Source organism: Planococcus citri, chromosome 4 (assembly GCF_950023065.1).
Source record: "Planococcus citri chromosome 4, ihPlaCitr1.1, whole genome shotgun sequence".
NCBI lineage: Eukaryota > Metazoa > Arthropoda > Insecta > Hemiptera > Pseudococcidae > Planococcus > Planococcus citri.
In genome coordinates this window covers 18,865,200-18,880,426 of record NC_088680.1, presented here as the reverse complement: position 1 = coordinate 18,880,426, position 15,227 = coordinate 18,865,200, and the positions used below count along the sequence as shown (strand labels likewise).

The window sequence follows — 15,227 nt, the reverse complement described above, 5'->3', positions numbered from 1 at the left end:
TAAGCTGCTCAATAACATTCAAAAAACATGAAATTATGTAAAATAGTACAATACGTTCGAAAAACGATCAAAAATACAGCTCTTTTGGTGTACTGAAAACTGACCAATTGGAATCAGAAAATTCAAATAGGTATCTATCTATTCAAATTTTGATATCTGCAGTTTTCAGTATTTTCAAGTTGCAAAACTTTAGGGTGGCGAGAAGGGGGGAGGACATATTTTTCATCAACAAATTTTTTCGATGATACCCATTCAAAAAAATCTTCAAATTTCAAAAAATTGTACAAAATAATTGAACCATTTCAAAAGAAATTGATTGGAGAATCCTCGTATGGGATACAAAATAGAGACCCTGAGCCTTATAACTTTTATTCGGAGATTTTTCAAATATTGAAGAAAACCTGAGAACCTGAACTCGTTTCTCGACCAATTGTTCTCTATACCAATCAGATGAAGAAGGAAAGGAAAAGTAGAAGAAAAAACACATTCGACAGACCTGAAACATATCTTCTTCAGCTCAAATCTTGAAGATGGCTTTTGAAAAACAAAACACCGAAGTCCAACACCACCGACTAAAATCACCTCTAAACAAAGAATTCTCCAAATAAAGAAATTTTCAACGTCACACACAACTCACTGACCAACTCATTGTCTTCAAACATCATCACCTAAGCTCTAAGTACCTACGTAATTCCATCGTACACGAAGAACATCGACTTCACTCTACACTCGTACATTAAGTATGTAGGTACGTAGGTACGTGGAAAACAACGATAATAAATTCCCACAAGGGACCTCCGGCTCGAGTCGAGCGTCAAGTCAAGCCACATCAAATGAAAATTTGTCTACGCCAGCGGCAGCGACGGCGACCGCAGAGGCCACAACCGCAACCGTATAGGTACAGCAAGCAGAGGTAGCTAGGTACTTATGTACATTTTCGTGGAAATGCAACAACAACAACAACAACGCAACCATTAAACGATGTAAGAATGTAAATTACCCGTGTACATGTGTAGTGTGTACGTATAGCATATAGAGGTATCTTGCTCAAGCAGCACGAAACTCTAAATGTCAGGAACAGAAGAAGTGTTTCACCTAATTTTTCGGAGTCGCATTTTTATATTTTATAATCGTAAACGTATAATTTTCTGTAATATTACTTGATATCTATATAATAAGAATTTACGTCATATCCTTCGAGCGACATAAAAACATGTTTATGTCCATCGTTCATCCGATGTTTAAATGACTCATTTATTAGTATTATATAAGTGAAAGCTAAATGCGTTTTTGCTGCCCCTCTTAGCCTCTCTGCTCTTCATCGCAATACAGTAGGTAAGTACTGTATATATTCGAGGTTTTATTAAAATCATTTTTACATTTTTTTTTTTTTTTTCAGAAAAATCTCCGCATTAGAATTCTTATACCTAACCGTTGAATGAAAAATTTCGAAAAGCTTTTAATGTAGTTATTTTACTTATATTACAGTCGAAGGTCAAGTCATCGAAAAACATGCAGGTAGGAGCACCGAGAGCACGCGTCTCTTTATAATATTTCGAAAACGGTGGTGCCTGCGATGTCGTTGTAAATCACCGGATCGGCTCGAGTATTACCTGCGATCGCCAAGCGAGATGGAATCATTGTAAATTGTGTATTACAGGCTCCTCTGGTACGCACCATGGCGACTGTGCAAGTCTTGGTATTTACGATAAAATTCGTTCCGCGTCTAGAACGCGACCGTACACTGTTTTATGAAGCGGCATACTCTGCTGGTAGATTCAATGTTAGACTTTTCAGCGACCCGTGCAGAATACTCAAGGACAACGTGATAATGAGACTTGAATGCTGGTACCGCGTATAAGTCGAAAAACGCGGATTTTGAAAAAACTCTTGTTCAAGGATGGGGTTTTATTAATCCTTTGGCCCGAAATTGCTGGAATAACGGGGGTTTTATAGAACAGGGGTACGAAGGTCAGAACCCAAATTTTTAGTGGCTTTAGTTAATTTTTGAATCATTTTTGAGACAGGATAATTCGAATCGAGATGCTTTTTAGACCAACTTTTGATATTTTTCTATCGGTTTCAAAGCCTGCAGCAAGATTTCGAATTCTGCAGAATGATGAAAAATCACCTCAGACACAATCAAAAATTTCCTCTACCAGGTTGAAACTGAAGGAATAGTGCATTTTTCGATGGAACGTGAGAAAAAGGAAAAGCTAAAATTCACTCCTCCTCAAGTCGAGAAATTTGTTCAAAAATCATCCAAAGTGAAGAAACCATCTCAAAATTGTAAAAAAAAAATCACTCGAAAATATCTCAAGGGGCAAATATTCCCTCCAGCCGCACCTTTGATGCGAGGTCTTAATCCAAAAAAATAAAAATTCAAATATCATTGTTGACTTCATCTGAGGACCATAAGTACCCGTAATTTCGAATACTTCTACACGCAGACCTGCATGTAACGATCTCACAATAGACGTCTAATAATTCATTCCTCGATATCTATTCAATCACTCGATTATGTACCTGTTAAAATTAAATCTAATGAAAGAGAAATATGTTCGAGACACATGTGTCTGACATTTATGCTAAATAATGTCATCGTCTGCTATGTACGAGTCGTATATAAGCATCATAATTGTCGATAATGACAACCATTTGGGATATTTATCTATGCAACGAACCGTATCATGCCTACAGTATAGTAAATTTACGATGCATTTATCAGAATAGCACACCTCAATGTTTTCGTACTGTCCTGTACTGAGTACTTATTTGTTATTCTATTTATTTATTTTTTCGTCCAGCTCCAAACCAGCAGCAGGTTACAGGTATAGCAAAAAAATATCTACCTATATCTACAGTTGTTGTGGTAATTGGAACAATGAGAAAGAGGAAGATGAGTGACCCTCGAGTTGATAGGTTGACAAAAGTGCTGCATAAAAAAAAATTCATTTACCACAATGACAATTATTGTAGTGGTCGTTTTCTATGAAAGCTATAATTTTTGAGTCTTCGCTACTGCCTGATTCCCCATTCTTGCTGCCTTTCTTTCTTCCAACCACATAGCGTGCTAATGACATCTGGCGACTATTACGAAGCGAAAAATACTTATCTATAAGGGGAAAGGTTTCAAAGACAATACTCGGAATCGTATACCTGCGTGGAGTATTATCTATGTTCGAAAACATTGAAATTTTTACTCGCAATTGTGTTATTTTTGTGGAAAAAGTCATTGACTGAGTGGAGTGTTTGGTTGGCCTTTTTTTTAAAAAGAAATTATCCCGGATGTGCAGCTGGAGATAGAGGAAATGTTGGATTTTCGGAAAGATAGTATCTTTTAGAAACAATCACAATAGGAAGCGTTGTGTATTTTGTGTTAGTTTCAATTGAATATGTGGCCCAGAAAATTGAGTAATATCAGAGCTGGGTTCAATCAATTCGAGAGAAATAAAAAATTTCCTGCTCATTCTGGAATAGCTGAATTTCTGACGAGGGAGGTTCCCCAACTGAGAGAAAAATTTTTCAGGTGGACATAGCCAAATTAATAGAACATGCAAAAATACAACGCCTGCCAAAATTTCAGGAACTAAAATGCATTTTTCCATTTTTGATGGATTTTGGGAAATCTAGGTAATTTGGGTCAAATGTGTGGGAAAAAAATCAACATTTCACTTAATTGATCTAGAAAGCTGAAATTTAGTATGCACCCTATTTTCGACCTCCCGAATCGATTGGTAACAGTTTCGAACCATTTCGAGCAGTTCTAGAACTTCCAGCAGATTTTTGAATGTTGACATTTCCACAAAATTTTACTCAATGGATTCGGAAAAGCCAAAGTTTACTTCATACCGTAATTTCTAAATGCGAAGTCGGTTGGAGGTGGTTTCAAAACTGTTCAGCACCCTCGTGTCATGTTTGGGAGATTCCACATTTTCAAAAAGTGCCATATAAACTATCCAAATCAACTTCAGTACGTACCTATGTATGCTATTGGTGCTTTTTAGTGAAACAGTTGACCATGCAATTTCACACCAATTTTCCAAAATCTGTTTCCACTTTTTCAGAACCATGTTATTTTTAAAATTTTTGATCATGAAATCGCTGGAGAATGATAAGGTTCCAAACTCGCAAGAATCGATTTTGGAAAAATGGTGTGTAATCAGTTGAGTAGGTTAGTATTAAGCACCAATCGCATTAATACATGTGCTCAAGTTGAGTTGGACGGATTTTAGTTTTTTTTTTTTTTTTCAAAAACTGGTATTTTGAAAAAATTACTGTAGGCTCCAGAACGGTTTGAAAACCGTCTCCAATCGATTCTTCTTCTTCCTTGCTTGCCAGTATCCGGACATTGCAACTATAAAATCCCAGCAACCAGTTTCCTCCAGCTATCTCTGTCCTCGGCCTTTCTTGTGCATTCTCCCACTGACATTTTGGCAGTTTTCTTGATCAAGTCCATGTATGAGGTGGGTGATCTTCCCCTTCCTCTCTTGCCTTCTATGTGGCCTTGAACTGTCAATTTTTCCAAGTTGTCCTGTCTCATGATGTGTCTGAAGTAGCGTAGTATTTGTCTCCTGATGACTGTGCTTAGCCTTTCCTTTACACCCAGTTGTTGAAGTATTGACGCATTTGTTCTTTTCTGGACCCATGATATCCTTAGCATGTATCTGTAGCAGTACATTTCAAATGCGTCAATTTTATCTTGATATGCCTGGCGTACTGTCCAGCACTCTGAAGCATAGTTACAGGAAGATGGAGAAAACTAGTGTTTTTACGATTCTCATCTTTGTGGCCTTTGTAATGTTGTGGCTTTTCCATATCCAGTTGAGCTTTCCCATTGCTGTCTTTGCTATAGCCAACCTTCTCCTGATTTCTCCAGCTGAGCTTCCCTGATTCGTTATTAATGAACCAAGGTACACGAAGTCCTGTACAACCTCTATACCATCAATCTCCAATATTTCAGGTCTAATCTTTTGCTCCCTATCGATTATCATTATTTTCGTTTTTCCTCTGTTGACCCTCAGGCCTACCTCATTGCTGGCTTCTTCGATTTTCCTGAGCATTTCCTTCATCTCATCTAGTGTCTCTGCGAGCAGGGTTGTGTCATCCGCATATTGTAAGTTTGACAATGTCTTTCCTCCAATTCTGGCTCCCTTTTCCCAATCCTCTAGGGCAGTTCTCATTACCCATTCTCTGTATGCATTGAAGAGAATTGGGCTGAGTATGCATCCCTGTCTTACTTCTCTTGCTGTATGGAAATGATTGGCGAGCTCTCTTTCAACTCTCACCTGTGCCACGTTGCCCTCATACAGACTCTCCATGAGACTGACAAGGTGCTCTCTTACTCCAAGCTTTTTGAGGTTTTGCCAAAGGATCTTCCATTTCACATTCAGCATGTTGAAATTATGGGTATAATGTGAATTTTGGCTTTCTAATTTCATTGTTTGAAATATGGAAATTTTAACTTTCAAAAATCTGTTGAATGCTCCAGAACTGCTCAAAATGGTTCAAAATCGTTTTCTATCAATTCCAGTGGTCAAAAACAGCTGAGTTAATATCTTTCAGCTTTCTATGCCAATTTAGTAAAATGTGGATCTTCTCCCATATTTAAGTAAAATTTGAATTTCCCCCATTTTTGGTCCAAATTTGACTTTCAAAAATTCACTTAACATCAAGAAGAATATTGAAAATGAGGCCAGGTGAAGAACCATATTTGAATATTTACTCATAAGAATTTGATGATCATCGAAAAATAACCTTGAATAGCCAAACTTGGATTCTGATCCTTTCTCACATACTGGCTCAATTTAAAAATCCAAAAGGAAAAATTTTTGTGTCAGGGGTAATTTTCAATCATTTTGGAGATGAATAAAATTTTCCCACCAGCTCTGGAATTTTTGGAAATTGTAGGGAATGATTCCAGGTGGTCTTTCTTGGTGAGGACGTCACTCAATATCAAAAAAATATTATTTCAGAGCCTCTGCTCCTCAATTTTAACCTTAAAGTGTCCATTTCCAAAAATAAAAAGCTCTCTGGCTTCTACGTTGGGACTACACACTCTCGATTTTTTAATCATAAACTCTAATTGAGCTGAATCGAGCAAAAATTTAGCTCACTGAAAGATCAGGTCACTCACATCTCAAAAAATGGAACCAAATTTTGAGCTGTTGAGGCCATTTTTTGAGATGTTGAGGTCAACCTTTTGATTGATTTTGGCGAATTTTTGAAAATGGCAGAAATAGTTCATACAATATTTCAGAAAACAAGTGGGCCTCTGGATAAAAATCTCAAACATGATTATAAACACTGAAGTTACACTTTCAAATTTCAATTCCAACCTCTTTTCAATTTTGATCCGAGAGTTGCCAAAAAAAGTTCACATTGGAATAGCTCCAGAAGGTGCTGTAATCAACATCAGCAGCCAAAATTTGAAAAAATTGATAAATCAACATTGCCAGACCAAAATTAGGATTTGAGGAACAGCTGATCAGCTCTTTCAGCGGCCCAAATTCGAGCTTGATATTGTAATGATCTAGTTTTGAAATCGAAAAAATCGTACCACTTGAAGCAACACAACCAAAACCAGATATAATGGTCATTTTCTGACCTCATATCCTGGACCATGTTACTCTCAGATCCCGAGATTATTTTCCTTTCAACATTTCAAAGTAATTGGCTGAGACCATTCAATCACAGATCCAAACAAAGGCTTTAATTTCGAAGTGCTAATCCACAATAACACCTCGATTTCCTTCTTTCATCGAATCCAGGCGATAAAACTCACACACTTCGATTACCTTTCGAGCCTGTAAACCAGTTTTAATACTCCAGACTGCACATCACCGAGATAGCCTATCCATTTCTTATCTAGTACAATAACGTAAACAAGCCTGGGTCACTCCTGAACCCAAATACTTCTGCCATTTTGCATGCAGTCAAGGTTATTACTCTCAGTCTCAACCGAGCCTTATAATTCTATCTCTCTCTTTCGAATGCAATTTTTTAATTAACGCCGCTACCACTGCGGTTATTTACGATTTTTTCGTATAGGCTCGTAGTCGTCGTAGACAGATCAAGGAATTATTCGGAGCAATATTTCTCGTCAAGGTTCCAGCTTCAGATAGCACACCAGTGCGGTCAAAACTCCGGCGTATATGAGCATAATTTCACCGAAATGAAAAAAAAAACAACTTGACCAAAAAAATATTACTCGGTGATACGTTTCGAATCGCTTCTCCTCTCGTAACCAAATAGCATAAGAGTATAACCTTACATAACGTCGAAGATGACTAGCACCAGCTGCTATCGCTTCGATGAAGCGTAACCGCTAAAACATATCGGATTTTACCTGAATTCGAGAAACAAACATCTCCACTCTTCGCCAGCGAAACCATAAAAATCGAAGAAAAAATCCGTACGTATCGTCTCATCATCATCGAAGAGGAGAGTACAAGTGAGTACAGTACCTACACATTTTCACTATGAAAGAAAAATATACACGTAGCCGGTCGAGTATGGTGCATATAAACGATACAGTTAAACTCTCGTAAACAGGTGGTAAACAGGGCACCTGATTATGTCAACCAAGCATAACCCTATCGTTTCTTCCGTGCCTATATTCGACGCTCGAGTTCATCTCTAATAACCGACTGAGGAGGAGATGCAGAGAAGAAGCGAGAGAGAGAGGTTAAGGCTCTTCTTCAACAATGTACGAAACATAATAACGGGTTAGGGTTTTTTTTCTATACTCTTCTCCTTTTTCTTCGTAGAACTCATACATATTATAGTCTTCATTCGACCAACATAGTATAAAATCAAAGAAGGATTATAACAGAGCGTGTGACGGTGTGAGTGTATATGAGGAATTAACAAATCGCTATACGTATTGAGAAACAATATTTCATCTTTGTGCAATTGTATGTGGCGTCATTTTTTTTTAGCACGCTATCGTTCGTATGTCGTATTATATGGTTATTTTTCGCCCGTTTGGTAAATAAGAAAGCAAAATTAATTATACGAAAATACACCATCATCGCGCCTGGGTTATGATTCATTCGTCAATAATCCCGAAAGCCGAAGTCGAAGCGCCGAAACAGCAAAGAGCAAAGACGAAATATCCGAAACAGCCACACGAGTCCGCGTCGTCGATATAACTGTAAATTTACCGGCGTGTACCATCGACTCTTCCAAGCACTCATACGATATGCAATGCATAGAAGTTGATAACTTTCCAATGTCAGATTTATTAAAAATTATTCTCGAAAAAATCGTATGGTACTGGTGGACGCGAAGATAATTTTCATATTTCACTGAGCGAGCATCATCGCCATCGGTTGCTAATTTATGCCGAGAGTTCAACAACAAATGGCGTATAGCTTTATACCAAACCAATCCAATCCAATCCGCCATGTTCGAGCGTGAAATCTGACAGCTACGTAATTATGGAAATAGGTTGTGTTATGTGTGCGATTTGACTTGAGATTCCAAATACGTAAGCGAAATGGTTAATATTGTGGATAAAAATGCGAATCGAGCCGGGTAGTTTGCCAAGTTTGCGGCGAGTTTTACGCTGCCGAGAAGCATTTCCATAGCTATGAAACGTCGAATTAAAAATAAATGTGATTTAAATATGTACACGTGAAAAGATGTAAAATTATCCTATCAGGTGTGAAATTAATATGATCTTTAGGTGCGTTTAGATCCGCAATCACTGTCTTATGTGTGAAAACAAAGCTTCGAGTTGAAAAATTATGTTTTTCAACCAGTGGAGTAGCCGAGGAAGGGGCTGCCTCAAATTTTTTTGGACCTGATCAAACCCCGAGCATCCTTCGAACTATTTTCAATTTTTTCACTGCAGAAAAATAATAATAATATACCTAAGTATCTCAATTCTATAATAAAAGTATACCAATTGCATAAAGGAAAAATCGATTGACTCTTACTCTGAATGCTGGCATCCCCCTAAATTACCATTTCAACCCCCCCCCCATCACCAACTGTTCATTCATAAATTGAAAAAATTACAAGTCTTCACCTAATCAACTTGATCCACCACCATAAGCTCGTTGGGCTTTTTGAGCCTACCTAATAAAAAAAGCATCTGGCCACCCATGCCACCAATAATTTCAACAGGTTAAAAAAATAATAAAAATGTTGCAAAATTGTTCAAAAAAATCAAAAAAAAAATTGTACAGTTTTTTCCTCATTTGAATCAAACTAAAATTTGAAAAATCAATGGAACACTTTTTTTTTTCTTCAAAACTCAGAAAAAATGTTAACACCAAACAAATATCAAAACTCATGATGAAATTTCTCAAAAATTCAAGGATCAAAAATTCAAAAATAGAAATGGATTGAAAGTTTTCCAAAATGTTCTTAAAATTCAAAAAAGAAGAAAAATTCTTGAATAAAAATTTCAAAATTTCAAAAATTGCTAAACAAATTGCAACAAAACGCTGAAAATTACTTGTTTTAGTGAAGCTTATTTTTTTCTCACAAATGTTGAGCTTATTATGCACTTAAAGTTATCCTGTCATGATTAATAAGTTTGACCTAAACCCTCCCCCCAAAATGCAAAAATGTAAAAAATTCAGAAAAATTTGAAAATGACAGAACATCTTTCCAAAATGTTCAAAAAATCTAGAAAAGCATTCCAAAAATGAGATAATAATTCGTTAAAATTGAAAGAATGGCCAGATTTTCCTACCAAATGATCGACAAATTCAAAAAAATGTATTGAAAAAAATGATGAAAATCCACAAAACGATGCTAAATTTTTCCATATGTATTTATAAAAAATACAAACATATCGAATTCTTTTCAAGCTTTATAAACAGAAAAGAGTTCACTAACTTGAGAAAAAAACAGAATTGTGCATAAAAGAAATTATCTACATGACATCAGAAAATCACTACACATTTAGCACCTATCGACTTTGGCACAGCAGAGTAAATTGTATCAAGTTTTGAATAACAAAATTAAAATGAATTTATCAACTGTTTGAAAGTTTCTAAGGAATTGTCGAATTTCAAATATTTTCTAAATGTAACAAAATCGGCAAAATTCGTTCCTCGTAATACATAAAAATTGAAAATTTTGAAGAAAAAAAAATGGAGGCTACATCAACTTAAACTTGATCAAACATTTCATTAAATAATACCTCGACATTATTCAAACACAAACGAAAAAAATTTCCCAAACATTTAAATCTGATCAAGCTTCAAGTCCAATGCTACAAAAATCCGAAGACTTAGGATCACTCATAAATGTTGAATATTTCTGGAAAATCCTAAGAGTAAACATTTATTCAAAATAGGAACCAAAAATAATTTTCCAAATGTTTCAGAAATCGACAGATTGATGGCTCAAAAATCACAGAAATCCACAACTCCACATTCAATCAATCTTCTTTCCAAATTTTCCAAACATCTAACTCCAGTTTTTCGTTTCACAAAATGATGAAAACATCTTAAACAATCTAAACAACAAACCAAACATTTTCAAAATTTCATGGACTTATCTCTAAAAATTGCTGAAAAATCTTCAAAAATCTAACTTTTATCATCCGAAGTTATTTTTGGGATAATTCAATTCGTTTTTTTAACACTCCACTAATTACAAAAACTCCGCATTGATCGAGCTTCATCATTTCAAAAATACAGAGAAGTTTTCAGAAATCCAAATTTAACCAATTAGCAAAACGAGTCTCTTCAAATCCCACTCACCATTCATTTAAACAAATGCATAAAAAAACATCAAAAATCTAGCTTCAACGATCCGAAATTTGTTTGAAATGGGCAATTTTTCAAACTGTTTTCCTAACAACTCACAAATCACAAAAAATGCTATATTATTTGATGGAAATTCTCCCTTCTAAATATCTCAAGCTTTATCGCCTTTCCAAATTATGAAAATTTTTCAGAAAATCAAGTTTAATTAACCTTCAAGAAATCTCTCCCTAAAATCTCATATCCACAAATCATAAAAATGCTACATAAAATCGAACTTTGTTTAATCCAAGTATCTCAAGCACTATCACTTTGCTGATTATGAAACGTTTTCAGAAATCCAAGTCCAAGCAACCTTCAAGACCAATCTCTTCAATTAAAAAGCTGAGAAATTTCTAAAAATTCAACTTTAATGATCCTATATTTGTCTAGAATAAATTCAAATCGTTCATGAAACAGCATACAAATCATAAAAATCCCACATTCGATCGAACTTCTCTCTATTCAAACATCAAGTTTCATCATTTCACAAAATTATAAAAAGTTTTCAACAAAAATTTAAGATTAATCAACCTTTGAAAACCTCTCCAAAATCCTGTCTACAGATCTTTAAAAAAAAATATTGAAAATTCTCCAAAAATCCAACCTTAATCATCAAACATTTGTACGTTGTATAGAATAACCAGAATCGTTTTCTGAACGTTTCAGAAATCACAAATGATCCAAAAATTCAAGTTTAACCAACCTTCAAAATGAATTTTTCCAAAGTCCAAAATGCTAAAATTAAAAAAAAAATCCAACTAGAATAATTCAAATTTGTCTTCCGAATAGCTCAAAAATCACAAAGAAATCACATTTGATTGAATTCCTCTTCATCTAAGCACCTCGAGCTCAATTACTTCACAAATGATGAAAGTTTTCAGAAATCCAAGTTTAACCAGCCTTCAAGACAACCCTCTTCTCAAAATTCCACCTACTAACTATAATCAATAATCGTTAAAAAATGCTGAAAAATCTCTAAAAATCCAACCTCAATGATCAAACACTTGTACAGAATAACCAGAATCGTTTTCTGAACGTTTCAAAAATCACAAATGATCCAAAAATCCAAGTTTAACCAACCTCCAAGATGAATTTTTCCAAAGTCCAAAAAGCTGAAAATTTTTTAAAAATCCAACTGAAATAATTCAAATTTGCCTTCCAAACAGCTAAAAAAAATCACAAAAATTCATGTTTCATTGAACTCCCTTCAACTAAGCACTTCAAGCTCAATTACTTCACAAATGATGAAAGTTTCCAGAAATCCAAGTTTAACCAGCCCTCAAGACGAACCTCTCCAAAATTCTACCTACTATCTAATCATTACAAAATGCTGAAAAATCTCCAAAAATCCAACCTCAATAATCAAACACTTCTCCAGAATAACCAGAATCGTTTTCTGAACGTTTCAAAAATCCAAATTTAACCAACCTCCCTGATGAATTTTTCCAAGTCCAAAATATTGAACTCCTCTTCAACTAAGCAGCTCAAGCTCAATCACTTCACAAATGATGAAAGTTTCCAGAAATCCAAGTTCAACCAGCCAGCAGCCCTCAAGACGAACCTCTCCAAAATTCCATCTAATATCTAATCTCATTTAAAAAAATGCTGAAAAATCTTCAAAAATCCAACCTCAAATGATCCAAAAATTGACTGGAATACAAATCGTAGGTATTCTGAACAGCTCATAAATCACAAAAAACCCACATTTGATGGAACTCATTTCCATTCAACAACCAAACATTTATCAAAAGTCCAAACTTAATAAAGAAGACAAATCTTTGTTTTTCCCCAGTTCTATGCACTGAATACTCAAAAGTCAAAAATATTGAAAATTTTCAAAAAAAATCTGTTTAAAATCATTAAAATTGTTCCAGAAATTTTTCACAATTCTGAAGTACCTTCAATCTAATGAAATTTTTTTCCAAATATTTTGAAAATCTCAAACACAATCACTCCAGAATGAAAAAATCTTCTAACTCAAATCTCATCAATCTCCACTCAATTCAGCTTCTCTCAAATCACCCAACTCCAATGTTGGAAAACTCGCATCAAATTCCAAAATCTTTCAAGCTCCACCAGAAAATAGACCCAAATCAGAGCACAAATCACCAAGATGAAACATCAGCCTATAGCAGACAATCGCCACAAGTACACCCAAACAAAGAACTCATCAACTCTCCAACGTCGGTGGTTAAGTTCACAGTACATCTGTTGCACTTCTGTACACTATGATGATGTTATGGTCGTTGAGCGCGATACCGAAACACTATTTGATAATTATTTTTCAAGTTGACGTTTGAAAAACAACTGGAATTATTGACCTAGTGCCAGACACAAGAGGAAAAACCTGCTAGGGCGGCGTCGCCGGCGCTAGCACTAGCACCATCATCCAGATCCAGAAGTGCACTCGAAAAAATGCATCGTTTCCGGGCCCCTGCACCGAGCCACCGAGCGTGCTTGCGGAAGGGTTAAGTTTTGTTGTGGTACATGAAAAACTGGTCCAACGAAAACGACATTTTCAGCTTAGGTTCGCGAGGTCGGGTATGCGTATGCCGGGGTCGCGGACTCGGCTGCCGCGAGGAGATGCAACTTTACCGCTTTTCAAAAGGCGAAAAACCGGCTACGATTTGTAAACAACACAAAAGAGTGAAGACATTGTGGGCGGCGGTGTGCATGTGTGTACTGAGTATTCCTGTTTTGTTTGATACAATTATTACAATGACGAACCTGTTTTGAGCAGACTTACGTTGTTTTGCTTTGGTAGGTAGCCCTAGTCAGTCAAGTTAACATGTTTGGTCCGGTTACGTGAATTAGCCGCGTATACTCTCGCCGGAGTGTGGAGCAAAACGCGCTTATGGATAGCCAACTTTTTAGCAACTGGTTCTCTTTTACTTTCGATGTAAAACTTTTTCCCAAACACTTTTACTCGGCTCAGCTGAGCAGTCGAACAATAAACTTTTAGTGGTGATGGTGCACTGACAACTGTGATATGTTAGTAACAAAATCCAACTTGGACATTCAACCGCGATAGTGATAAAACCGGCATTTTTTCGAGCACAATCCGGCGCGATATTGTGATCTGAACCGCGGCGAACTTGCGAACAAGAGTGACCATCAAAAAAAAGTAAAATTGATAAAATATAATATAGTTTACTGGAGTACGTACCTTTTGTTACACAACGGCGGAGGAATCGAACGCCGGACAATATAATATACAGATTCGTCTCGGTATAAAATCTTCGCTTCTGTGAGAACGTGGCAAACCGAATTATCGCGCGCAATATATTCGCATTTGAAAACAAAAAACCAGGGGTTTTTCACGACAAACGCGCGTGTTTTTTTTCGACAACGAAACGCCGACCACAGTCACTGATAAAAATGCTTATTTAGCCGCAAATTTCGTCCAAAATACGCGAAATAAACTGTTTACAAAGCGAAAAAAAAGCGATGCGCAGTTGAAGAATACAAAACCGATCTTCCAGCGGTGTTCACTGTCTGCTGATTATTGTAGGCAACAGGTTACTTGTTCTTCGTCTTGCGTTACCTTTTTACCTTCGTCGTAGATACCACACGATCCATACGAAGACGGCGGCGGCATCCACGTTCACCCGCTCCGCAAAGAAGCTTTCTTTCCAATATGGCGGACGGCCAAACGAACCAAAGCGAACCAACAACGCCAACCGACTCTATCTTCGTCTCGCTCACTCCCACTAGTGTTGTACACCGTCTTGGCTAGTGTTTCTCAACCCTCGTCCACGCTCGATTCTTTTATATTATTTTTTATTCTGTTTTTCTATCTTCTCTTCTTCTCTACACACATATGTAGGTATCAGCGTCCATTCTCTATCCTCTCTTTTTATTACATCTCGTATATATATATTTTTATTTCACAGCTAAATCATCGAGAGAGAAGAGAGGGAATTTGCAACTCGAAGAAGGCTCGCAGTGTTCACCTTTTTCCCTCGTTTTGTTGTTTTTCGTATTTCTCGTGCGTTTCGTCGTTTGGTTTTTCTGTTTTGTTTTTTTCTTCTTTTTTTTTTTACAATTTTCTTACATGTATATGTAATATTTTTTAATACACGTGCGTGCGTACATAAACGTATACATATACGTAATACCTACGTAAGTACACGTTGACGAGTTGAAGAAAAAAAAGGATTGCATTGGTCGATTTGGCAACGTTTCTGAATCGCGCGGCGTCGCGCCGCCTGTCGCCGAATTAACGTTAATGAATGGTTGTTGTTTTTTGATTTCATATACGCGATTTTCTGGCTGGTGTTGTTGGTTTCATTGTATTGTCCAGAGAGGATTTCATGTTACTCGAGAGATGTGATTTATTTTGATCTTGATCTTCCAGACTCCAGAGCCAGAGCAAAGTGCAAACAAGAGTGCAAGTGTAGCGTTGATTGTTCTGTAGCATCACCATCATCATCAGTGCAGGGGAAAATCCAGTCTCAC

The 15,227-nt window shown here is 36.3% G+C and overlaps 1 protein-coding gene across 7 annotated transcripts in view; it reads right to left on the bottom strand.

Annotated features, from left to right (window-relative positions):
* Positions 1-15,227, bottom strand: part of grh (grainy head) — a 270,619-nt gene that overhangs the window by 193,090 nt on the left and 62,302 nt on the right. For 2 of the 7 annotated variants that reach the window (XM_065362000.1, XM_065361998.1), the window contains exon 1: positions 13,936-14,607. The exons of 1 other annotated variant lie outside the window; for it this stretch is intronic. The gene's annotated coding sequence lies outside the window, so the exon portion shown is untranslated. Of the gene's footprint in view, positions 1-13,935; positions 14,611-15,227 lie in introns of those variants that run through there. 4 more of the 7 variants (XM_065362003.1, XM_065362002.1, XM_065362001.1 and 1 more) reach the window with 4 other exon arrangements.